The sequence below is a fragment of the Mustela lutreola genome, chromosome 2 (genome assembly GCF_030435805.1).
Source record: "Mustela lutreola isolate mMusLut2 chromosome 2, mMusLut2.pri, whole genome shotgun sequence".
NCBI lineage: Eukaryota > Metazoa > Chordata > Mammalia > Carnivora > Mustelidae > Mustela > Mustela lutreola.
In genome coordinates this window covers 32,436,297-32,462,133 of record NC_081291.1, presented here as the reverse complement: position 1 = coordinate 32,462,133, position 25,837 = coordinate 32,436,297, and the positions used below count along the sequence as shown (strand labels likewise).

The following is a 25,837-nucleotide window of genomic DNA, read 5'->3' as shown; positions in this document are numbered from 1 at the left end:
CCAAGGTTGATTTACTCTATGAATTGCCCCTCCAGGGTCTCTGTCTAGCTTTTTGAATGTTGATCTGCTATTGTATCTGCCTGGCTATGCTTCTCCGCTTTTCCACCCCAAGAGTTCCTACTCATTCTTCAGGACTTGCTGCCAACATCACCTTCTTGCGCTGGTTGGTCCATGTGACTTGCTGTGCAGCGTTTCTCCATACCTGGGATACGCTACTCACTCGGGCCTCTGTTGGGTGTATGTATGTGTGACAGATCTGTCTCTCTCCCACCAGACTGTGGGTTCCTTTTGAGTGTCGTCTGAGTCTTTTTTTGTATCTGTGTCCCCAGAGCTTATTACCATAATGCCTGCATATAGTAGTCAGTAAGTGTAAGGTAGACAGGCAGATGGATAAGTGCATGAAAAGTTCATAGAAGTAAACTACTTCGCTCAGTTTCCGCTCTGCCTCTCTTCCGAATGTCTCTGGTGACAGCATCTGCGTATTAGCCAGTGGTCGGTACACGTGAGCAGGTACGTCTCAAGGATCTGGAAGCGGAACTGCATGGGTTTGAATCCCATTCCTGCCACTTACAAGCTGTGTTACTAGAGACAGTTAACTAAACTGCTGTGCCTCCTCATCCTAATCCCTATTTCCAAGGGCCTTTGCAAGGATTGAATGAGTTTATAAAAGGACAGAGTGGGAGGAAATGGAGAGGGGTTGGTCATCTGCGTAATGCTTCTTTGTTTTCCAAATCTGTTTGCCAGAATAATGGGCTTCCCCACCCCCACCCCAACCATCAAAAAAAATCTGGATACAGGTCAGCATGACTGAAAGTGACATATACCTCCAAAGGAATATTCCTAAAAATACAGGGGGAAATTTTCTCCACAGCCACCCTATTTTGGGTGGTTGGGGTGTCAAAGAGTTTGAAACCATATCCCCTGAGGACCAGTTAATGGAAGTAAGACGACAGAAGAGAAAGCTAGGGTTTTTGAAGGATGTTGAGTGGGAGAGTTGTCTGTGCTGGTTCTGTGTGCTCCATATTGCTAGTGTTGGCTGCCGGTTTACTGGAAGGAAGAACTTCATCCAGGAGCCAGCTGTCCAGTGATGAACCTCCTCGGAGGGCTGGAGTGTGGGACACAGTAAAAAGGTTCCTTTCCTTTGTTTTATGAATATTCATCAAGTGCTTTCTCTGATAGCCCCGAGGATGCTGTGAAAGACAAGAGAGAGACAAGTCCTGATGGACCTTCCAATCTATAACACCATTTCCCAAAACGTGAGGTGGTTTGGGGTGGCTATACCACCACTCAGTCACGCATCCTTAAAAATGCTCTTTCCAATCTTCTAAACCTCACAGATACATCAAGAAGGGGATCTCATTTGGGGGCTAGGGTTGCTGCTTTTCTAAAACTTGATAAGGTATCTCCATTTTTAGTGAAGAAAGAGCAACATGAGGGTTACAGCCTTAGGCCACAGTTCCCAAGTTACTTTTTTGAGTGACTTGTTAAACATCTTTATAAAAATAAGACAATAGAAAAGTCGTTAATACAGAATAATTAAAACCAAAGTGGGGAGCCTGGGTGGCTCCGTTGGTTAAGCAACTGCCTTCGGCTTAGGTCACGGTCCCGGAGTCCCGGGATCGAGTCCCGCATCAGGCTCCCAGCTCCATGGGGAGTCTGCTTCTCCCTCTGACCTTCCCGCCTCTCATGCTCTCTCTCACTGTCTCTCTCTCAAATAAATAAATAAAAATCTTAAAAAAAAAAAAAAACCCAAAGTGATACTAGGGATGATTTTGACTTTGGCCTTTTATCTGTTTTGTTTCATTTTTTCACTTTCATATTTGCATACAGTATAATTCACTCTTGGGTTTACAATTTCATAATTTTTATAAATGTGTGCAGTCACGTAACCACGCCCCCAGTCAAGATACAGATCAGTTCTATCCCCTCCCAAAAGTCCCTCGTGCTTCTCAATCGCACCTACCACCTCCAGCCTTTGGCAACCACTGATCTGCTTTGTGTTCCTATAATTTTGCCCTTTGGCAAAATTCCATGTCATGGATTCCTATAATATGAACCCTTTTCAGTCTGGCTTTTTCTTTGCAAAATGCATTTGAGATTTATCCCTCATGTTGCATATGTTCAGTCCTTGTAATTGCTGAGAAGTCGTCCATTATATGGATATACCACAGTATAGTCATTCTAAATAATAATACAAGTCACATTCCATTTAACAAATTATGAACATGGTACTTCTTTAAAGCAGATTTGGGAGAAATCCTATAGGCGGGTATGCAAGTAAGGGAGTCTTGCAGGAGAGCGGGAGAACTCGTCTGGCTAATTGATGCACTGAGGAATTGTTTGTGGTGGGTTACCCTTCAGTTTCTTATGCAGACCTCTAATAGTGTGTTTGGTTGGAATATATATAGGCTTTCTGTCTTCTTAAGTCAGAAAAAGCTTTTTGCTCCCTAAGGTAAACCTCGTGGCCTCCAGAGCACCCATTCATAGTCTCTCATTCATTCATTCCCTCCCTCTTTCCCTCTTTCCCTCCATTAATCCCTCCTCGTCCTCCTCATCCTCACCTTCTCTTTCTCTCTCCCCCCCTCACACCCTCCCCCTAATATTTCACTGGAGTTTATGTAACTGAATTAATTAGACCTATTTCTCAAAGAGTTGGTTTTCTGTAAAATTCACTTTGCAGTTGGCATGACAGAAGAGCTGGCATATTAATCAAATGCTACAATTTGTTCTTTGTATCTGAGTCAGGCTGGGGTTGGGCTTCCTGCTTATCTGTTGTCCGTTTATACTATTTTGTCCTTTGCAGCAAATGAGCCTGGATTCTTTGTGAGTGGGCAGGGTGATGGCTGTGAGTGTTGATAGATTGGGCGTGGAAATGCTTAACAGGGACAGACCCTATCTCCGTAGTTAGTGTTACAGAGTCCCCAGGATATAAGGTGTCTGTATGAAAGTAAATAAGGGCTTCTCTTTTCCTTTCTTTGGTGGATGATATCAATACCATTTAATAGAATAAAATGATAAAAATCTTCGTCCTGTCTTAAATACCATGTTAATTGCCGTTCTGTGTATTTATTCATGTTGTGTTTCTGAAATATGCTTTATTTATAGACATTTACGTCCCCCAATGCATTTTAAATCTTCAGGCATATTCAAATGATATGTGTTTAATTTGATCTGGTGTATGTCTTGGGGGGCAGGGGGTTGCCCTTTGCAGCTAACCAGATCAAAGTTGGTAGCTTCCTCCATTTAGTTAGTTTGCTACAGAATATAAAGCTTCTTAAAGGATTCGAGTGCATATCTTAAAAGCTCATCAGAAATATTCTAAGCCATAGATGTTTTTTTCTCTCTCAGCAACATTTCAGATATGGAGTTTCTCCTCGGTTGCCCCTGCTAGAGTTGCTGAATTTATAATGCCATAGGAAGAAAGAAAGATCTGTTCTGTTTTCTCATCTGTGGAACGAGGGGGTTGAACTGGATGGGAGATGTCAAATTTACAGCGCTAGTGCTGTCACTCCTTTCCCATCCCATGACAGACATCACTAATCAATCACAGCAACGCTTGCCTGCCAAAGGTAGTCTCAGACTTCTTGTCAAGTCAGCACTCCAGGAAGCCACGGCTAATCAATCAGTGTTAGTCCAAGAGATGAAATCTATTTGCCATTCTGCAACGTGATGGTGCTTAATCTGTAAAGGTTACATCACCATTTCACGGTAGAAGGAACAATGTTGGAAGCCATGGTAGTAGTTTCAAGTGAAGAGGTTTTCAGATCACTTTATTTTATGCTCCTTGAAGCCAGGCATTGTGTTTTATTCGTGTTTTTCCATGTTTATCTAGCCTATAAGGCAAACCCTTTCTCACAGTAGACATTCCATAAATATTGGTGACATGGTGCACCAGGAATGAATAGAAAGCAGGTCCTTGGCCAGTTCTTCCCTACCTCCCTAAGACTATACAGATCAGTGCTTCTTCTAAAGGGCAGGCACAACAGTTACCGTGACTGAATTTTGTCTGCTTTCATTCTGTCCATTCCTGCAGGCTGGCTAGATCGATGTGTGCTTTTATCCACCGAGCACTGGCAGAGCCAAGCAACTTGGCATTATTAGCTAGACTTGATGAGTTTCCCTTCCATCCATTGTCCCAGTCATTCATAAACCTATTGAGTAATACAGAGGGGCATCCATTTAATCCATCCCATGCTGGATTCTGAATTCTTACAACTTGACTTGTGGCTGAGAATCTGAAGTTTTACTGCTCTAGGTAGAATTTCTGCCCGTTTCAGGATTTAACATCAGGGGGATTCATGTATTTGACACAAAATATGCAGATTTGAGTTATTTTGGGGGAAGTAGATTGTAGGTTCCTTACAGAAAGGTCTGGATCTTGTAACTTTTTATATTTTGATAGTGTGATAATATGCCTTTTGCAGGGTAGATACTCGGTGAATACTTCATATTCCTCAAGGTAGTTTGATGAAACTTTGGCAAACCTCTGTTTTCTTTAACTTTTAGGGGGGAAAAAAAATCATCTTTTAAAAACAGAAGCTGTTTTTTTTCCCCCCAACCCAGACACTAAGTTTCATCTAATGAAAATACTAGCTGCCCATTTAATGGAAAGTCACTTGTAGGTAGGGTATTCTGCTAAATGCTTTATATATATTTTCTCTAAACCTCAAAATAACCCCAAGACTAGTGATATGAATTTCATTTCAAATGTGAGATAAAGGAGCTTTGGAGAAGTCATGTAACTTGGCCAAAGTCACAAGGTCATAATAAGTGGCAGTCCTAGGATTTAAAGCCAGGCCTAACTCTAGAGTCTTTTCCCCCAAAGATGCCAGCTCTCTCAGTGCAGATGTTACTTCCTCCACGAAGCCTTCCTTGAGACAAGGCTGGTTGAGATGTTCTGCCTCTGTGTTTCCACAGCAGTTTATACTCCTTTATTACAATACTCCCTGTTCTGCGATGGGCTGTTTCTCTGCTGCCACTCGGCCACCCACATTTGACTGATGGCTGACTGAGTCCCTCTCTCCCAGGAGACCTCTGCCACTTTGCCTTCTTACCTAGGCACCATATATGATGTACAGCTAGGCCTTCAACAATCTATTGTAGTTTAGAATTCATTATATTTGAGGAGAAAAGATTTAGAAAAATGTAATCCAGCTCTAAATGTGGAAGGGCAGAGTTGCCTCTCTGCTCTTCTAAGTGCCTTCTGCTTCCGTCTGTCTTTGCATTATTAAGCCATTCGATTTTTTAACATGTCACTGCTTTATTAACTGTAATTTTATGAATAATTAATACATGCAGATGTTCTTACATTTATTTATCCGGCTTCAGATACTTTGTGTTTCTTGAATCTGAGAATTCACGAGTTGTATAAATTCTAGAAATTTCTTAGCTATTAAGCTATTATGCCTCTCCCCAATTTCTCTCTTCTCTTCCTAGGAGACTCCTGTTAGACATATGTTGTGCCTTCTCATTCTCTTCTCTTATCTCTGACCCTCTCTGGCATCTCTTTCAACACTTAATCCCTTTGTGCCTCATTTTGTGTTACGTCCTAAGATCTGTTTCTCTCTTTAGTAGTACCTGACTTCCTGCTTAACCGATTGATTGAGTTTTTAATGTCAGTGAATCAGTGGGGAGAGATAGAAATCACTTCTTATTCCCTTTTAGGCATTTAGTTCTAGGTTTCATGTTTTTAATCATTGTAGACTTTGTTGCATGTTCTTTTTCAGAATGTTGTTTCGTGACCCTGAACTCGTGAGGTCTCATCCTCATATTTGTTGACTTGAGTCTTATCAGTTTCCTGGGTGCCCTGTAACGTACTTGTGGGAGCTTGTGTTTTTGCTGGGCCAGGTGTAGCCCAGGTTATGTAACTGGCTCTCCAGGACAATTTTTCATCTGCCTCTGTGAGGTGTTCCAGGTGTGTCATGAACAGGACCAGTTTTTATATTTATTTTTCAGTTAGGCCTTGGTAATTCCTACTCTACTCTCAAGAAAGGCACAAGCCTAGGGTTTCTAATTCTTAGCTTAAACTTTTCCCTCCCACTCAGAGCACACGTCAAGATTAGACAAGTTTTACTGGGCTGGTCGACAGTTTTTCCAATCTATGTGTTCTTCACGGGTGCTACCCTCAGTGAGTGCTCCTGATTTTCTACAGGGGACATGTAACAACTTCCTGCTTCTCCTTATCCAGAGCCCTTACCTCCTGTCCTGCATGGGCATTAAATCCCTCACCCTAGGGAATCAAGACAAATCTTGCCCTGCTGCCACCACCTTTCCCTCAACCTCATGAGTTTATAGGCTTACCATTCTTTTCTTCGGATGCCTCTGTATTTCTACCACCTGGGTGTTTTCCTCTTCTTGTTATGGGTTAAGCGCTCAAAGAATTTGTTAAATATTTTATCTAGCATATCTAGGTGTTTGAAGGGTAGGAATTTTCAGGCTGCCATTTTTTGCCACATTGCCCAGAACTAGGAACTTACTACAAGTTCATGGTAAAATAATCAAATTATACACAAGGGCATATTATGAAATATTAGTCTCCTTCCTGTCTTTGACCTGTGTAGTTCTCAGATCACCTTGCCAGATATAATAACCTTTAGCACTCTCTGAGGTATCATTCTAGAGGCATTTTGTGTATATAGAGCATGCATATGTAGACACAATACATGAAGATTTATTTATGCTAGTGAGAATATATTTTACCTTTTACATTGCACTTAGCAATATGTTTTGGAGTTCATCATATATCAGTGTACTCAGCTATGTCTCTTGTCATGACTGCATGATATCCCCTTAAATGGAGGTACTATAATTTATTTAACCATTTCCCTATTGGATAATTTTTTCAGTTATTTTGAGCTTATAAGCTATCTTCTAGTAGACATTCCTGTATATGTGTCTTTGCTTGTGTATCACTTAACATAGTTTTCTTTGTTGACCTGTTTCTCTGTTTTTCTCTCTTCTTCCCCACCCTATGATGGTTAATTTTATGTGTCACCTTGACTGGGCTAACGTATGGCCAGATGGCTGGTACAACATTATTTTGGGGTGTGTCTGCAAGTGTGTTTCCAGAAGAGATTAACATTAGAATCAATAGACTTCACAGAGATTGCCCTCAGCAATTCTGGTGAGCATCACCCATGACTTTGAGGGCTATGTAGAACAAAAGCATGGAGGAAAGGTCAGTGTTCTACCTGAGGAGAGACATCCACATCCCCTGTCCTCAGACAGCACTGTTCCTGGTTCTCAGGCTTTCAGACGCAGACCAAGACTTAAACCACTGGCTCCCGATTCTCAGACCTTCAGTCCTGTACTGAATTATGCTGTCGGTTCTCCAAGTTGCAAACTGTGTATCATGGGACTTCTCGGCCTCCATGACTATGAGAGCCAGTTCCTTTAATAAATCTCAAATTTATGTGTATCCTGTTGGTTCTGTTTCTCTGGGAAACCCTGGCTAACCACCCCCCCACCCCCAAGCCCCACTATGAATTCCTTGCACTCAAGGGTGTTATCCTTCATTGGTGACTCTGGCACCCCACGTGGGACCATTCAGTGCTGAATCTGCCCTGAATTCAGATCTGTTTCATGACTAACTGGGTACTTAACAGAAAAGCTAAACCAACAATCAGACCAAACCCAACCTCAAGCAGATGTATTTTGATTTTGGTAATAACAACAGCTATTGGAGCCCTTGACTGAGTGTCTTCTCTGCTCCAGACACGAGTTAATGTGATCTTGACAACTCCATGAGACAGACGGACAGCATCTTGCTGTATGGACCAGGACACTGAGATACAGGTTATTTACATAATTAGCAAGAAGCAGAGGCCCCATTTGGATACAGTTGTGTCTGAGATTAGTGCCTGGCCTCTTGAATACTACCTCTTAATTAACATTTGTATTGTCACAAAGGCTCCAGGACTTCCCCTTCCTCCTCCCTCCTGCCTTCTGTCCATCCTTCCTTCCTTCCCTCCTCAGAGATTTCCTGAGGCTCCTAGTGTTCCAGGCAGGGAATGATACTGTGATTATTGGTGAAATCATTTCTGCTCTGGTGGAACATGCAGTGTGAAAGCAGAGACAGATTAAGCAAAAAAAAAAAAAAAAAAAAAAGCGTGATGAGTGTCTGCAAGGGGAGATAATAGGGGAGCTTTAGAAGCACAGAGCTTGAAGGCTCTTCCCAGGCATAGAGGGTCTCCAGCATCTGTGAAAAACTGGATGACCCTTGAACAAGGAGTGAGCTGGGGGAAGATGGACCAGAGGAGTGAAGGACAAGGGTCCAGCATGCTCCCTGTCTTCCTCCAGTGCTCTTTACCCTATAATCTGGCTCTTGCAGCCCCAGCCAGCTCTTAGGATCTCTGCATGCATCGGAAAGGGGGCTGAACCCCCTCCCCCCCAGCCCATCCACCCCACCCCACCCCACCCCGCCCCACCAGCACCGGCACCACCACCACCCATCAGCCTTTTCTAATTTTAAAGTACTAGCTCCCTTGATTGAAATCTCAATTCGGGAACAGGACTAGGATTGGCCTGTGGCTCGGAATTTTCACCAATAAGCGGAGTGGGAGGTGGAGAGGTGTCCCTTTAAGCAGCAGGGAGGCAGTCTGGAGAGCTTGAAGCTTCTCTCCCCAGGACCTGAGCGATTTTCCTGGAGCCGGAGCTGCTGCGCTCGGAGCAGCTGCCACAGCCCCCGGGAATGTCACCCCCCTTGCGCGGAGCCCCTGCAGGGCCCCCTCTGGCTCCGGGCAGTTGGCGGCCGACGCCCTGCTGGGCTTCTTAGCCGCAGCCGCACCCCCTGCCCCTAGGTCTGCGGGCCCCCTCCCCCTTCCCCCCTGAGTCCCCCGCCGGTGGAGGCGCCGCAGCGGCGAGCAATGCAAGCCTGAGCCGGGTAAGTGGCCCTCCTGTGGCCGGGGAGCTCGGAGGGGGCGCTGGGGCGCCTTTGCTCCCGGTTTTCAGGTTTTCCCAGGGAAAGGGGCCTGGAGCTGGGGCACTAACGTCTGGCAGTGGTGCGCCTGGCAACACAGAGACACTGAGGATGTCCCGAGCTCTAGGGTGGGGACCTAGGGATCATTTTGAGCTGTCTGCTGGCTATTGCGCACTTTATTAACCAGTAATAATAGTAATGATACCAGGAGGTGGGGGTGTTGTGACCGTATTAGGACGACTTTGGGGGGGGAAACATTTAAACTTCTCCTAACTTGCTTTTTGAACAGTCATTATGCTCTTATGATTCATTTTCCTCAAATATTTACAATGCATTTACTGCTAATGACCTACTTACTTATTTCCCTTACGGTATCAAAAAATACTTTCCGTGTCTTCAGAAAGATCAGGAAAAAACCAAGGACTTCTCCCCACACTCCTTATTGCTTGCCTTCCTAGAACTTTTAACAGTCCTCCTCTTCGCCATCGTAGATTCCTGTCAGTAAGCGATTCTGGATTTGTGCATGTGTTCTCTGTGCATTAGGGGGAGATGTAGGGGAGAGATCCCCTCTCCCCGTCTTCTTCCTTCTTCTAGTTCACATAGGGGAGTCTGTAAGATGGGGAAAGGTTTTGGGGGAGGTCATTAATTGAAATTCTCCTCTTCCAGCTTTTCCAATGTACCCTCTGTTTCGGGCGAGTGAGGACTTGAGGGGGACTGGAATTGTGCCTATCTGGAGCGCCTGGGCAGCTGTATCCTAGGGAATTTTAAAACCAACATAATCCATAGGGTTGGGGGGGGTAAGGTTTATTGAAAAGATTAAAAGTTTTAGCTTCCCTCCTCTCCCTTGCTAATCTGTCTGTTCACTTGCATATAACCTAAGCAAGAAGTTGGAAGCCTAATACAAAAGAGTCAGATGTTTTTTTTCTTTTTTTAAGATGGGGCAGCTGGAAACGATGCCTTCCCAAATCAGAGCAAAGTCTGATGCATGGACTGCCAAACTCCATTTCTGCCTATATTAAGTTATTTCGGTGTTTTGCTGGGCTGGCCTTTCTTTCCAATTGTTGAAGTGGTGTAAATCATTTGTATGCTTTGGGTTCCCTGCTTTCTGCAAACAGAAGTTTTTATCTTGCAACTCATTGAAGAATTAGAGGGATGGACATGGCCCCGTATGCACAGAGTGAACAAACACTGCTTGGGGAGGATTTGGGCATTTCCTTTTCAAATCATCCATTGCCAAGTCAGCCATTGGGCAATTCAGATAAAGGTGTCAAGTGAGCTGAGCAGTGAAGAATTTATATGTGCAGCTAATTCTGCTCGTCCTACAATAAAACATCTTCCCATGGGGCCAAAAAAGTCGGGGGAAGGGAGGCTTATGAAAATGATCCTGTGTTCTTAGTCACTGACTACCCAGCTCTCCCTGGATTTCTGAGAACCTGCCAGGAGAAACTGTTGACTGAATGGAAGTTTCAAGAAATGCAGAACAGAAATCAGTACAAGCCCTCCTCGAGTGACTTTTATTTCTGTTTGGAGGAAAGAAACACTTTGTTAGAATAACAAATTGTGGCTGCTTTTCAAGAGTAGAAAATGGTTCTCCTTCTGAAGGCAGATTCCTTTTAAGAGTGTGAATCATTTGGTTTAGGTTTTTTCTCCCACCACCTCCCCCCACCCCCTTTTGCGGTGGAGGCTTGGAGATGATTAAACGTCCTGTCTGCAGGAAATTACCAGGAGATTTGAGTATTTTCCTGAATCAGCCTCAGATGGTACACAGCTTTGGGTGTAAAACAAGAAAGCTCTGTTACCAGGCAATCTTTCTGCCGTGATAACCTCGACTCCCAGTCTTCCGAGCTGCTCCATCAGCAAGCCTTTTATTTTTTAACTTTGGGGTGGTGCTTTCGTTTTAGAAACCAAAATAACTCTCTCATTCCCTTCATGAGCTTTTTAAGACGGAACTTATTTTTGAGACAGTTTTATCCAGCGTACTTCCCCACGGGCCTCCTCCCCCTAGCCTCAGCAGGAAAAACACTTGGCTGCTTTTCCCCAGATTTCCTATAAGCCGGGATTGGTATCCTTAGGGACACAGATGTCTCAAGGAAGGAGATGCGCCAGGATGGGAGCTAGCGCTCACCGATTTGGTGGAAACATTTGTGGTCTGTGCAGAGCTATGTGCAGAGAAGGCTCAGTGGTTCTGTGTTGAGTTCACCAGAAAGGACATCATGCATCAGCAGCGTGGAGAATGGCATTTGGAAGACTGTAAGGGACAACCGAGGGACACAACATGCTGCTTTGTCGTGGTGCTTACAGAGATCTGCCGGTGTTAATACTTTGGAAGACCAAACCTCAGAAGCGCTGTGTTCCCCCAGGCCATTTTTCTTAATCTTTCCTGAAAGGTACCCCATCACATTAAGCACTTCCTAGCCACATCATCAAATGGGAGATCCCTGGGTGCAAATAAACCCAGAGAACTATTCCCCTGTCAAGGAGAGGAAGGAGAGGGAGTAAAAAAAAAATTTTTTTTAAGCTAACAGAGCATAGGATGGTAATCCTTGTTGCATATAATGAAACTTTATGAAAATTGTAGCAAGAGTTTAAATGCAGTGTTCAAAAAAAAAAAAAAAACCCGTTTCTTTGCTGCTATTTTTTATTTTCTCAAAATCGAAATGGCAAGGGATTCTTTTTCAGGATACTTAGCATTTGATTACCAGGCAGTTGTTTTGGTGACGTTCTTTTTCATATCCTGCTGCTCTGCGCGACAAGCAGGGGGAGACGCGTTTTTTGCAGAGATTGTATCTGGACGTTTTCCAGAACAATGGAAGGTGTAGGGGCGGTGGAGGGGACAGACAGACACAGGTACTGTGGGACTCAGTGTCTGGGAAAACTCATAAACAATTTCCCTGCAAATTTAGCCCAGAGGCCTTTGAGGATTGCTTCATATTTGACTTTTACCAGCCAGCCTGTGTATAGATATCACGGTACCCATCACAGGGGGCTCTCTCCTCACAAAGCACCCTTCAAGAAGATGCCAGTTCCACAGGGAGTGTGTATGTGACATTGCTTACCACCTTTTTGAAAATTTGCTTCATACCACTCTTTCTTAAACCAACCAACCAAACTAAAACTGTGAGTACTTAATTTGTTGGGAACATTTGCAAGAGGTTCCTTTGCATTCACCTGGGCTGCCATTAATTACGCATTTTAATTTTTTCAGGGATCAAGGTTTTGTTTAGGTTCCTGAGAATGAGCAGATACCCGTTGAACTGGATTTCAGACAATTCCAGGGTTTTTGTGTTGCCTTTTTTTTTTTTTTTAAGGTTTATTTATTTATTTTAGAGAGCGAGAGAGTGTGAGGCAGGGGTGGGGGGTTGTGGACCAGAGGGAGAGGGAGAGAGAGAGAGGCTCAGACAGACTCCTAGCTGAGTGCAGAGCCCTGTGCAGGGTTCCATCAGGATCCTGAGATCATGACCTGAGCCAAAGGCAAGAGTTAGATGCCTGATAGACTCTCCCACCCCAGAGCACCTCAAATAGTTTCACTTTTGAGCGCTTGGCTGTCCAGCCTGAGTAGAGGTCCCATATATGCATCTTGTAAATGATAAACAGAATGATAGCTGTTACTTACTGTTGCCACGCATAGACTAAATGTCTTACCAACCGTAGACTTGACTGCATGTAAGAATATCCATCTGAGATTCTGTTTCAGTAAATCTGTGGTGTGACCTGGAAATTTGCATTTTAAGAAGAATCCTAGGTGGGACCTTGGACTCTAGTTTGAAACACACTTAGCATTTTTGTCCATTATCATTCAGAAGCCTCACTATAACCCAAATAGGTGCTCTTATCATCCCCCTTTCACCGATAAGGAAGAGTAGGCTCAGAGAGGTTCAGTAACACCCTGAGGTCACACAGCTACTAAGTGGCCATGCTGGGGAACTCTCCAACTCCACTGTCCCTGTGCTCAGGCCTATTCTCTTGGTGGTTGGGAGGTCTTCTCCCTACAAGTGGGATCTAGTGACCGTTTCCCCCAGCTGTCTCTTCTAAAGACCCTTCTCTACAATGCTGGCCTCTAGGAGACACTAGTCCGCAGGGACCCCTTTTATGCTGTCTGCTCTGGCCGAATTTAGGAAGGACTGAATAGGGGTGTAGGCATTAACATTAATACTTAAGGATTGTCTAAGTAATTTGCCCTGAGTTCTCTAACTGCCGAGCCGAGATAAGTCAAGATCAGATTAATTTATCCTTAAGGTGCTTTTCAGTCCCCCAGCTTTTAGAGCCCTTAAGGCAGCTCGGTCCCCTTCAGTGGGCCCTTCCACAATTCCCAGGGCCACCTCCTGTCTTCTCTCTGTACATTTCCCCGGAGTCCTCCTGCATGACCCCTCATGATTCCCAAGCCCAAGGAGGTAGAAACCTTTTTCTGATACCCATAACCTGAGCCCACCTGAAGCCCCTCTTCTATCTCAGTCTTCTGTCTAAACGCCCCCCATTCTGGGTCGATTCCTGCAGAAAACAACACAAAGGAAATGTTGAGAAGAGAGGCAGAGACCGAGGAGTCTCATTTAGACCTCTTGCTTGATTCCCCCTTGGCCTGACCTGGTTTCTCTTGCCTCTGGGCATGCGGACGGGTGCTGATTTATCTTGCTTAATTGCTGCAAGATTGTGATATGGGACAAACCACTTAACCTCCTGAGCTTTGCCTCCATTATCTGTACAGTGGAATGCTCCTGTCAACCCTTTCTCCTTGGGGTACAAGTGACATAACGACCATGGAAGCAATTTGGGCTTTGTTCAAACACATTCTGAAGGTGTGCTTATGTTACCTTCAGGCAAGCGGTGGTTCTCATTCTGTGTTCCAGGGAGCACCTGTCGGCAGATTGGTCTTCCAAACAGGAAGGCAAAAAATGGTTCCATGTATATTTGCAACATGTGACATCCTGTGTCTTTTGTTGAGGAATCACGGCTCATGCTAGCACATTAAAGACACTGAGCCCTGGAGTAGAGAAACCTCTTTGGCTTTGCGTGTTCCCTGTTCAGGGGATCCCAGAACACAGCTGAGGGTGTTGCTGTGTAAGATGGCGGCTACTACTTACTAGGGTGTGCCTTCAGACCAGTCACTCACATCGCGCAACCTCTGTTCCCTTCTCTCTGAAACGGGAATAATAGCGGTACCTACCCCACAGAGTTTATTTAAATAAATAAGTTAAGAGATTGCCTTCCACTTCTCAGAAACGCTCGTCTGAGCCCTCTAGGAATGTCATTCTCTCCTTCCAGCTTTCTTTCTCTCTCTCTCTCTGACCCTCTGTATGTTCCCCTTGCTGTATTTTCCTTTCCTTGTTCTCCTCCACTTATTCTAAGTTGGACTGCGCTTCTCTCTCTCTCTCTGTTTTTCTGTTGCTCATTTTTGTTTGTTTGCACACTTGCCAACATCCGTCCTTGGCCGCATGTCGTCACCGACTGATGACTTCCAAATCAACATATTCTGCCTGGAACTCTCTCCTGAGCTCTAGACATGGACACACGTCTCTTCTTAGTGTCCTTGTTAGATATGAAACAGGCTTCTCAGACCTCTTGTGTCAAAACACAACCCTAGATTTATTCCTCTGCCCAAGTCTTCACCAGCAACTGGACCCCCCCACACAACCTGCCCCAGTCACCCAGTTGCTGAGCTACAAACATCAGCTCCACACACACCTTTGTCTAGTCCAGTAAGAATAAGTCCTTGAAGCTCAACCTCAAAAATATATTCCAGTTGGGACATGGGGAAGGAAGAAGATGGGCTGATTACAGAGGGGTTTCAGGTAACTTCATAGGGTTCTGAAGGGGCTTATGTCTTGATTAGAGTATGGGTTTCATGGGGCTAGGTGGTTGTCAAAATTGGTCAGTCTCTCCAGGTAAAATGTCCATTTTGCTGTATGTAAATTATACCTCCCTAAAAAAATTTGATAGATAAATATTTGATAGATAAATATCCCAAGTGGGGCCACTGCTCACTGTGTCTGCAGGCACGACTTCCGAATGCCGCCATCATGCCTCACTTTGATTATTCAGTCACCTTCCCAAATACCTAGTGTTTCTAAAGCTTCAATCAGATTCTCTCCCTCTCTTATTAGCACCTTCTGATGCTAGTGACAGTAAGGACAAACTGAACACATTACTATGAGCTACGAGATCCCCCACTCCCAGTCCAACAACACTGGCACAAACATTTCTCTGTAAGGACGTCTCCCTCCCCCAACCTCTAGTACCTGTGCTTCAGTCATACCAGCTCTCTAACCCCAGAAGCTCCTGCCTGCCTCAGGGCCTTTGTACCTGCTGTTCCTTTTGGTCAGAATGCTCTAGAATTTTGCTGGGCTGGTAGCTTCTCATCACTGACCTTCTTAACTTAAGCATCATTCTACCAAGAAGAATCCCTACATGACTTTGCTTCACCACCAACCCCACCCCCCCAACACACAGACACTGTTTTTCTTTGCCACATTGCTTAACTAATTTTTGCTCAAAGCACTTCTCAAGATAGAAGTGTTTTTCGATGTGGTCACTGTCTTCTTCTCCCTCCTGAAGGGCAGGGAGTATGTCATTCACTTCCCATGTTTCGTACACAGAACTGCCACCCAGTAGGGGCTCATGAAGTTGAATGACCGCCATCTAACTCAGTGTCTGACATAGCAACTGCTAGAAAATTGTTAGTTAATAAACAGTTTTAAAGTTCTGTTTTATTACTCTTCTCCTTTTCTCATCTCCCTCTTCCTTGGGGATGGGAATGTGTTTTGTGACCCCACTAAATCCACATATTTAATGTTTCTGACCCTCCATTTGTTCTGTTTTGTTTAATTATAAAACAAGGTTGGTGATAGCTGCTCCTTGTAGAGGTCTATAAACTCTTTGGAGGAAGGTGTTATCACAGTGGGAGTGAGGCATTAGTGTTTTGTCACCTTCTAAAAATTGCCCCCATGGCTAATGGTTTTCTTTGAAGACCGTGAGCCTTGGAGCTCTCCTGCTGAGGAAATCTTACTAGATCAGCTCTGGGAGCATTACTTGAGATGCAAAACAATTTTTTTTTTCTTTTAAAAGGTTGCATTTATTTATTTCAGAGAGAGAAAGAGCACAGGGCAGAGGGAGAAGCAGGCTCCCTACTGAGCAGAGAGCCCCTTGTGGGGCTCAATCCCAGGACCCCGAGATCAACACCGGAGCCAAAGGCATACGCTTAACCAACTGGGCCACCCAGGTGCCCCGCGATGCAAAGATTTTTAAAATTCACTGAAACGCCCACAAATTGAAACTCACAGGGCAGTAAACATGCAAATATATTTTAATCTGTTGGAGAAAATCTTGCCCAGAGAACAAAGGTAGACTGGATGTCTAGTATCTGAGACTTCCTCCCCTCCCTGTTCCCAAAGACTCTCACCCAACATCATTACTGGAGTACTCATTTAAAAATCAGAGCAAAAGGGGCACCTGGGTGGCTCAGTGGGTTAAGCCTCTACCTTCAGCTGGGGTCACAATCTCAGGGTCCTAGGATCGAGCCCCACATTGGGCTCTCTTCTCAGCAGGGAGCCTGCTCCGCCCCCCCCCCCACCCGCCTGCCTCTCTGCCTACTTATGATCTCTGTCTGTCAAAAAGATAAATAAAATCTTTAAAAAATATATTTAAAAAATCAGAGCAAAGGATTGCATATCCTAGAAATGAGTAAAATCCAACGAGTATTGGTGAAGAAGATGTCCTTCCCTAGGTAGGAAGAGAATGATACTGGCATTTCTGAAAACCTACAGGCCCCAGTTTATTTATACTATTCATCTAGTCACTGGAGCAGGAAAAGTGCAGAGGGTTTGTTTGCTTGGAGCTCTGGTTGGAAGCATTAAAGGGCCCTTTTGGAGCTCAGGGGGCAGCACCGTGATTGATGAGCCATGTCTGCAGTGGGCAAGAATCGTCTTTGGTCTTGTCCATAAAGAATAAGATTGTTAGATTTGGAAGGGCCCAAGGAGATCATCCGGTCCAACTCTTGACCTGGTAACTACTAAGCCGTGTTTTGGGGGCTTTAGAAAAATAATCATGAGCTTGGTGAAGTAGTAACCCTTAACTTTTTAGGCCTTTGTTTTCCTCCTGGATCTCATCAGTGCATTCAACATGGCGCCTTATAGTACCTCCTAGAAATGTTCGGTGGGATCCTCCAGTAAGATTTGGGAAATTCTGCGTTACCATATCCCTTCTGAAACACACATAAGGTAGAGTAAACATAGTCAAGGTCCTCAGAAGTTCAGTTATTTTTTTTTTTTTAAAGATTTTATTTATTTATTTGACAGAGAGAAATCACAAGTAGACGGAGAGGCAGGCAGAGAGAGAGAGAGGGAAGCAGGCTCCCTGCTGAGCAGAGAGCCCGATGCGGGACTCGATCCCAGGATCCTGAGATCATGACCTGAGCCGAAGGCAGCGGCTTAACCCACTGAGCCACCCAGGCGCCCTTCAGAAGTTCAGTTATAAAGAAATCTACTAACACTGTTTCCCAAATCTTTGTGACCCCAGGATACTTTTAAGGGACACCTGTTGCCCTTTTGTAGACCACTCTCTTTAGAAGATGGCATATGATGTTGAGGAAGTGGGGAATATATCATATATATATATAAATATATATTCCTAGGGCCGCCATATCCAAGTGTCATAAACATGATAGCTTTAAGCAACAGAACTGTATTCGTTCCTAGTTTTAGAGGCCAGATTTTGAAAATCAAGTTGCCACCAGGGCCATACTCCATCCAGAAGCTCTGGGAGAGAATCCATTCCTTGCCTCTTCCCATTATTGGTGCCTGCCGACAATCCTTGGGGTTTCTTGGTTTGTGGGTGTATCACTCCCTGTATCTGCCTCTTCTTCACAGGCCGCATTCTCCCGCTGTGTCTATTAAATCTCCCTCTCCCTTTTACAAGGTCATTTACAATGACATTTAGGCTCACCCAGATAATCCAGAATAATCTTCTCATTTCAAAATCCAGAATTTTAATTAGACCTGCAGGGACCCTTTTCTCCAAGAAGATGACATTCACAGGTTCCAGGATTTAGGAGATGGACATATCTTGGGGTAGGGGGAGGAGTCATTTTCAACCTCATACAAGGACATTGGATTCAAGAATCAGAAGCCCTGCATCTGGTCCTTGCTTTGCCAAGAGCTCTGCCCACCACAGCTTCCCTAGGGAGGCAGTTAGAATGCTTTACTCGGGAGACAGGGCCCATTTCTTTACCTTCAAAACCCCAGACCCCTCAACTATTAAATGGGATGTAATGTACATACTTCATAGGATGATTATAAAGATTAAATGGGATAATGCTTGTTACTCTAATGACCTGTTTCTACTGTTGCTGCTGCTCTTACCACTCTTTTTATTTATTTATTTGACAGAGAGAGAGAGAGAGAGACAGAAAGAGAGGGAACACAAGCAAGGGGAATAGGAGAGGGAGAAGCAGTCTTCCCGCCGAGCAGGGAGCCCGATGTGGGGCTCAATCCCAGGAGCCTGGGATCATGACTTGAACTGAAGGCAGACACTTAACGCCTGAGCCATCCAGGCGCCCCTGCTCCTACCGCTCTTAACTATGTTCCTTCTCTTTGAACTTTCTTGTCAAATAAAGTGATGGGGCTGCTGCTTTGCACGAAATGTCCAGGTTCCTCTCAGAACTAGTGGCTGATCCTGGATGTCTCAAAGCCCTTCTTTGATTTTTCAGATCTTTTCATGAAAGTATAATACAATCAAGGAAAGTGAATACGAGTGTTCAGCTCAGAGAGATTTTACAAACTGACCACACCTACGTCACCGGCACCCAGATCAAGAATCAGATGTCACCAGGGTCCCAGAGCCTCTTCTGTGAGCCCTCTTCGAGCCTTTTTTTTTTTTTTTTAATATTTTATTTATTTATTTGAGAGAGAATGAGAGAGAGAGAGAACGGGAGAGGAGAGAGGTGAGCAGGAGAAGCAGACTCTCTGCCGAGCAGGGAGCCCGATGTGAGACTCCCTCCCAGGACTCCAGGATCGTGACCTGAGCCGAAGGCAGTCACTTAACCAACTGAGCCACCCAGGCGCCCCCCTCTTTGGGCTCTTTACACTAACCGTCCTCCTTCCTTCCTTCTAGCATCATAGATTCTTCCTGTTTTGATATCTTAAACGGACCCGTACAATAGGTACTCTTTTGAATCTGGCTTTCACTCAACATTTGGTTTGTGAGATTCAATCATTTTGTTGTCTGTAGTTGTACATCATTAATTTTAATTGTTTAATATTCTGTTCTTAGACCACAATGTATCTGTTCAGTTGTTGATGGGTGTTTGGTTGGTCTCTAGTTAGAGGTTATTACGAAGAGTACTACTTTGGTTACTCTAGTACATTTCCTTTGGGGACTATACAATGCTGGAACAAAATCCACAGTACTTTGAATCAAGACCTCTTTTTTACCCACGTAGCATGCTAATTTAGGAGCTCACCACACAGAGAACATCTCCTAACCAAGGTCATGGCTGCTCTGAAGGAATCATTCTCCTTCCCTTCTACCCACCACACTCCTAAACTGTTGGCCAAGCCGACGTTTCCATGATGGTTGAAATCTTTTGGAACCACCACACTGCAAAATTCTCTTTCAGTGGGCTGGGACCAGATGTGGTCATTTCAAAGTATGCAACACCCAGCCAGGGGCACAGCTCCACCTCCTGGCACCTCCCTCTTTTACTTGTGCCTCCGCTGCCAGTGGGAAGTCCGCCCCTTCCTCCCCGACTGTCTTAAGGAGAGATGAGATGCGCCACAGATGGCCCTTTCCTTCTCCATCTGAGGCTCTCCTGAAGTAATCCTACACACCCATTTCATAATCCCAAACCTGGCATTTGGAACAACCCAAACTGTCTTATAGATTAGAGCGAGTCCAGCTGAAGGTTGGGGGCAGAAGGGTGGAGGAAGGAGTTGGCACAAACTGGTGGTGTGATGTGCGCATGAGCCAAAAACCTGGCACCGTGGCTGATGAAGGTTGGAAGCTGCTGGTTTAACTCAGCCATGCGGTTTTCCTTTTGTTGGGGAAGGTTGGAACTCATGCTTCAACTGTTCCTGGTATTACATGCATGAGAGAGTCTCTCCTAGGTCCCTGAATTGAGTTTGGTCATGGATGATGCATTACTACCATACGGTGAATGGTAGAATCCCATTTGTCGCTTTGCCTGGGGTTCTGTTAATTTGTGCCAGATTATACATGTCAAATCCAGAATTCTCTGGGGAAATATAAGATGGATATTAGGTATACTGACCAACACATTCAGAGAGATGAGATCTCAATGAAATTATGAAATTAGGCTTGTCTGGTTCCTTTGTCGTGCTCATTTTGTCCCTTGTTGTGATAGGCGGCCTTCAAATATGTCTATGACAGGGGGAGTGGGGAGGGAGGCATGGGAAACAATATGTTGTGAGTGTCTTTGTTATGCTCTTGTGTTTACTTTGTATTGCCTGGTGACCAAGAAGTGGGAAAGAAAGTGGGGCTGTTTGGGAAGGGTGAGGTTGACTCCGGGAGATGTCTTATCTGTTAAAGTCAACAAAGAATCAAGGCATACTTTTCTAGAGGATGATAATGTCTCACAAAAATGGACAAATAATTGAGCAACTTCTAGGCCAACTTCCTTTGGAGATTTAGTCATAGTAGTAGCTGCCATTTATTAAGCCTTTTTAATTAATTATTATTTTTTTTTTTTAAAGATTTTATTTATTTGACAGAGATCACAAGCAGGCAGAGAGGCAGACAGAGAGAGAATGGAGGAAGCAGGCTCCCTGTTGATCAGAGAGCCCGGTGCGGGGCCCAATGCGGTGCTCGATCCCAGGACCCTGGGATCATGACCTGAGCCGAAGGCAGAAGCTTTAATCCACTGAGCCACCCAGGTGCCCCTTAAGCTTTTTTTTATATGACCAGCAGTGTCGTGGGTCGCTGTCATGGGTCAACAGATCTTTTTTGTTTTTTTGTAAAGGGCCAGACAGTAAATATTTTAGGTTTTGCAAGTAAAGAGGCAAAATCATGGACACTATGTAGGTACTTACGTAACAATAGGACAGATTTCCCCACGATTTTTGTTGACAGAATTCCCGATGTAATGATAATCACTGAGCATGACATTTTCATAATACAGGTCTGCTAATGAGAAGAATGAAATTCTCTTTTGAGGAGGTGGAGATCGGCGTTACTATTCCCTGTCATGAAATTGATGGCAAGTGCTTATCTCAGAAAATCGCTTTTCACTCCTGGGCCAGGAGGTGGGCTGGATTTGGCCTGTAGACCATAGATAGTTTAATTTACATTGTGGCGGAGCTTCATGTATCCGTAATGCTGAAGCTGGGCTGCAGAGGACAGGGAAAAACTCAGCAGCGGCATGAATGTGTCAGGCATTTATTTTTCTCCCTGCAAAGGGGGTGTAGCGGTGACTGTGAGGGCTGACCTGGCAGCTTCACCGTGTCATAGTGACCTAGGTTTATTTTTTCTGCCCTGCCACTCTCAGCGTATGGCTTCTGTCATCAGAATCACCCCCTGGCCAGCTACTGCCATCACGTTTGCATCTCCGTAAGCAAGAATAAAGGTTGGAAGAGGCTCATACCTTCTCTTTTTTAAGGAGACCTCTCGAAGTGTTCCCCAGTCCGACTACTCTCTCATCGGCCAATGAGGGTCACACGATCACACACCTCTACAGAAGAGGTTGTCTACTCCCCCTGGTAGTGTGCTCAGAGAACAGTTGGAATCCTACCTCCTGAGGGGACAGGAGAGAGGTTAGGATCAGGAGCTAGAGTTCTCTGCCATGTGTAACAAGGGCAGAAGGTGCGCCTTAAAGAGAGTGCCATCTTCCCCAGGGCCATGAGGGAGCAGATTGGGATTTGAGCCATGTCTGCGCAATTCCAGAATCTTCTGTCCCTCTCCCTAAGCCTGCCCTTCAGCGTCGTGGAGAGGTCCGCATGGACCTCTCATAAGGAATGAGGTGATGAGTGATGTGTATCCTTGATCCTTCCAAAGGCGTTCCCAGAGTACCTATAAGGAAGGTTGATGACCATCATCCTTCAGTGGAGAGCCGGGTGAAGGCGTACCAGGGCACGTGGCTGTGGGTAAAGCCTCAGTGACACCTCCTACTTCCCCCTAAACATGAATGAAAATGAGAATCCTACCAAAGTTTGTCAGCAGTCACATAGAACAGAAAGCAAATACAGGGACCATCAAGCTCCCTCATGCAGAGAGGAGGGCAACGGGCCTTGCGATAAGCCCGCTTACCTACCAAGCTGCAGGGAAGCAAGGACATAGGAGCAAGGAAACAGTGCCTGGGCGTGTGGACTTCTAAAGTGACTCTACTCGCTACTGTGGTCTGGCATTTAGCCAAGCAGGCTCCCAACATCTTACGCTGAATGGGAAGCTGGGAAAAAGTGGGTATGAGACCTCACTTCTGCTGACTACGTATACAACATACTTCTACATATTCCCTCTATGTGGATGGAATCTGAAACTTCATACCCATATGTATGTCTGTATGTCTGTATACATATGAGTAGTGTATAAATACAGATACAGGTACAGATGTCCTGCTATGAGAACGCTTGAGTGCTCGCGAAGTACCAAATCATTTAACTCCCATAATCCCACAGTAACCCTTTGGGGTACTGTCATCATTGCCATGTTAAAGACAAGTCAGTACAGTGTTGACAGAGTAAGTAACTTGTTCAAGACCACAGGGCTGTACATGGCAAAGCCATGCACTTGAAGTTGAGTCTTCACTTTTAACTCTACTTCTTTCGACTGTAATACTTAAGTCACTCTGTAAGCTAAAAGCCGTAATGGCATTTTCAACAAAGCACATGGGATTACCACAGGGGGAATGATTCCTTTTGACTTGGGGGGAGAAATGGGCAGAGTTTTCAAGAGGTGGGGACATTTGAGCTGGACTCCGTGAGTAGGATCGTGTGGATGGGAAGAATGAAAGCTGCTGCAACAGATCATTATTGGTCAAAGATGTAACACAATCTACTATAATAATAAATACTTTGCCTTGTCTAGTGAGGAGGTGAGAAATGGATTCGGGAACCCTGTCTTCTTGTTCATCTCCCATCACCGTAAAAATAGCGGGTCCCTATTCCTGAGGCGGCTTCTCGTCTAGCTCAGTCTTGTCTGCCAAGTTGGGGGCCAGGCGCAAAGCTCCTTGCTAGGAGACGACTCACCCTGAGTTTTGATGGTCTGCTATTGAATTGTTTGTTCCTCTTTCTACTGTATTCGGGACTTTGGTTTGTCTGCGCTGGGCTCTATATGGTAATGGAAAGGAATAAACCTCATAAATAAAAGAGGAGGTAAAAGTAGGTTTTAGTAATGAGGCTCCTGCAAGATCGCATCAGCAAGCTAAGGAAGGAGCCATTAAATATTTATTGAATTGTTGCATTAACATTTTCACTGTGCCTGCTGTGGACACCGGAACTCTCTGGAGAGTGCAGTCGTCTGCCACCAAAGAGAGAAAGGAACCGGAGCCGAGGCAAAACCTGCCCCTCTATGATGACAGACTTTGCTCTCTCTGAGGGGCCCAGGGAGACTGCCGGAGTCACCTCCAGTTGCTGGAGGAGACTTGGTTGAAGTTGAAGACGGTGAGACAGCGCACGGCAGGGGATGAAGTATTGAGAGGCGCCCTACCTTGAAACGCCTCTCAAGCAATCAGCCGGCAGGTCCCAGGCACATTCCAAGCTGCCCTTCGATTTTTTTTTTCCAAGGCCACTGTCTCTGGTTAGTTTTGTTTATGATGGGTTTAATTATGATAAACCATAGTAAGAGGTAGACCCTTGGCTCTTCTTTTTTTTTTTTTTTTTTTTTTTTCCTTCCCCGTTCTTCTTACTGGAAAAGATTCTTTAAATGGAGTTGTGTGAGGCTGGGTGAGAGAGTGCAGATGGCCTCCGCAGACCCAGCGCTTGTCTCGTGGTCACCTACCAAATAAGGCATGCTGTAGGTATTCCAGCCGCTGTAAGGTCTTGAGCTGGTCAAGGAGTCAATTATTATGCATTAAAAAGCAATTCATCATCTAGAGTAGTGAACTTTTGTGTTATTTTTAGGCCAACCTTTTAATTTATGTGGCATGCCAGAACAGGGTTTCTCACGTGAACTTCTCGAGGGTTCACGGAACAATAACCAGGGTAGGGGGAGGAACGACCAGCAGGAGTAGGTCTCCGAATAACTTTGCGATGATCCCATAGTTGGCTAGTTTTTAGCAAGGACGTTGGAGTCAGACAGTAGTTCACATCCCAGCTCTGCCACGTGCCACTTTGATGATGTCGACTGGGGCGCTCGCCCAGCCTGAGTCTGTTTCTCTGCCTGTATAATGGGTTCGTTCTGGCTCAACAGATCGCTCTGCAGACAGGAGGAGATAGTGCCCCTAAGGCCACTGGGACAGTACTTGGTACACAACAATCACTTCCTCAGTGCTAGGCGTTGTCGCTATCTCTTGAACTTTTAATCCTAACCTCGAACTTTCTAGCCTTTGAGACTTCCTACAAAGCCCAACTAGAAGGGACACTTGAATCGCTGAATCATGGACTTTCAGAACTGAAGGTACCATGAAAAGATCATCAGCTTGGGGGTCGGCAAAGTCTGGCGCTCTAGCCACATCCAGCCTGCGGTCTTTTTTGTACACCGTTTTGTTGGAACACATTCTGGCCCGTTCGTTTATGTCTTCTCTCTTTCTCTATAGCTGTTCTTCTACTGCAAGGGCACAGTTGAATAGTTGTGGCAGAGACAGTAGGAACTACATGCCCTCAGAGCCCAAAAGCTCAACTCTCTGACCCTCCACAGAGCAAGTTTGTTGACCCCAATCTAATCCACCTAGGATTTGCCCCTCAGGAAACCCCGGCTCACGAGAGGACGAAGACTTGAGGAGATCTGGTGCCAAGTCTTGACTGTAAGCTTGCTGACTGCTCCCAGGCTGCTGTGTTTCTTGCCTCCTGGATTGGTAGGAAAGGGATAATGGAAACCCCAGGGAGAGCTATGTGGCTTGGGTATTGAAACCCAGAGCAGAAGTGCTGTTGGCCAGCAGAGACCAATCCTTCCATGGAGGAAACCACTTCCTAGATGTAAAGGATTAACACTGGGATGATGGTGGCGTCATGCCCTCCACTCTGGTGCTCAGATCAGCTACTACGTCATGCTCAGTGTTCTCCAGCCAGTCAGCCAGTGGGTGGGGAGTGGAGGGGGCATGCTTCTGCTGGGCCCCTCAGGCATGTGGTGGACCTGGTTGGGCATAGTCAGTAAGGACCAAGGATGAACTTGGCTGAAAGAGAGACCTGGTGGGGGAAGTCATTTTCACAGGCTTTTTGCTTCAGAGTCCCTCCCTATGTTGAATGCCTCTTCTTTTTTTCATTTTGTTGAATGTCCTGTTGAAGCACATCATTGAATCTTTCTAGCAGCCTTCTAAGACAGGAAACTGTGGTGACCTTTGTTTTACAGAGGAGGAAGTGGAAGCTCAGGGTGGTTAACTGACCTCACAAGACCAGTGGTGGAGCAAAGGCCTGAAGGTCTGTCAGATCACAAAGAAAAGAGGTGTATATTAGAGATGAGGGATGACTGTTGGCATAGGTGTAGGCTATGCCTTTACTTTTTTTTTTTTTTTAAGACCATCTTGGATTGATTCATACACATTCCTAGTCACTATGTGGTAACGTCTCCAGTATGTTCCATTAAAATGTGAATTCACCCATAGGAATATCTAACCAGAAAAGCAATAAATCTTGTCTGCATCTAAAGGGGTAAGAGACCTCAACCTTGGATGGTTCGTCAGAGCAGGGGGATGTGTCTTCTGTGCGCACTGATGTGTCCCCAGAGCCTAGAACAGGGCATGGCATGTATTAGGAGCTTAGTAAATATTTGTGGTGTCTTGGACAAACTAGAATTCAAGATGTGAAATGTTATTAGCTTTAGTCT

General features: G+C 45.1%; 1 protein-coding gene across 3 annotated transcripts in view; it reads left to right on the top strand.

Annotated features, from left to right (window-relative positions):
• Positions 1-25,837, top strand: part of PRICKLE2 (prickle planar cell polarity protein 2) — a 318,161-nt gene that overhangs the window by 152,935 nt on the left and 139,389 nt on the right. Inside the window, exon 1 of one of the 3 annotated variants that reach the window (XM_059161425.1) lies at positions 8,428-8,881. The exons of the other annotated variants lie outside the window; for them this stretch is intronic. The gene's annotated coding sequence lies outside the window, so the exon portion shown is untranslated. Of the gene's footprint in view, positions 1-8,427; positions 8,882-25,837 lie in introns of those variants that run through there. 3 annotated transcript variants of the gene reach the window in all.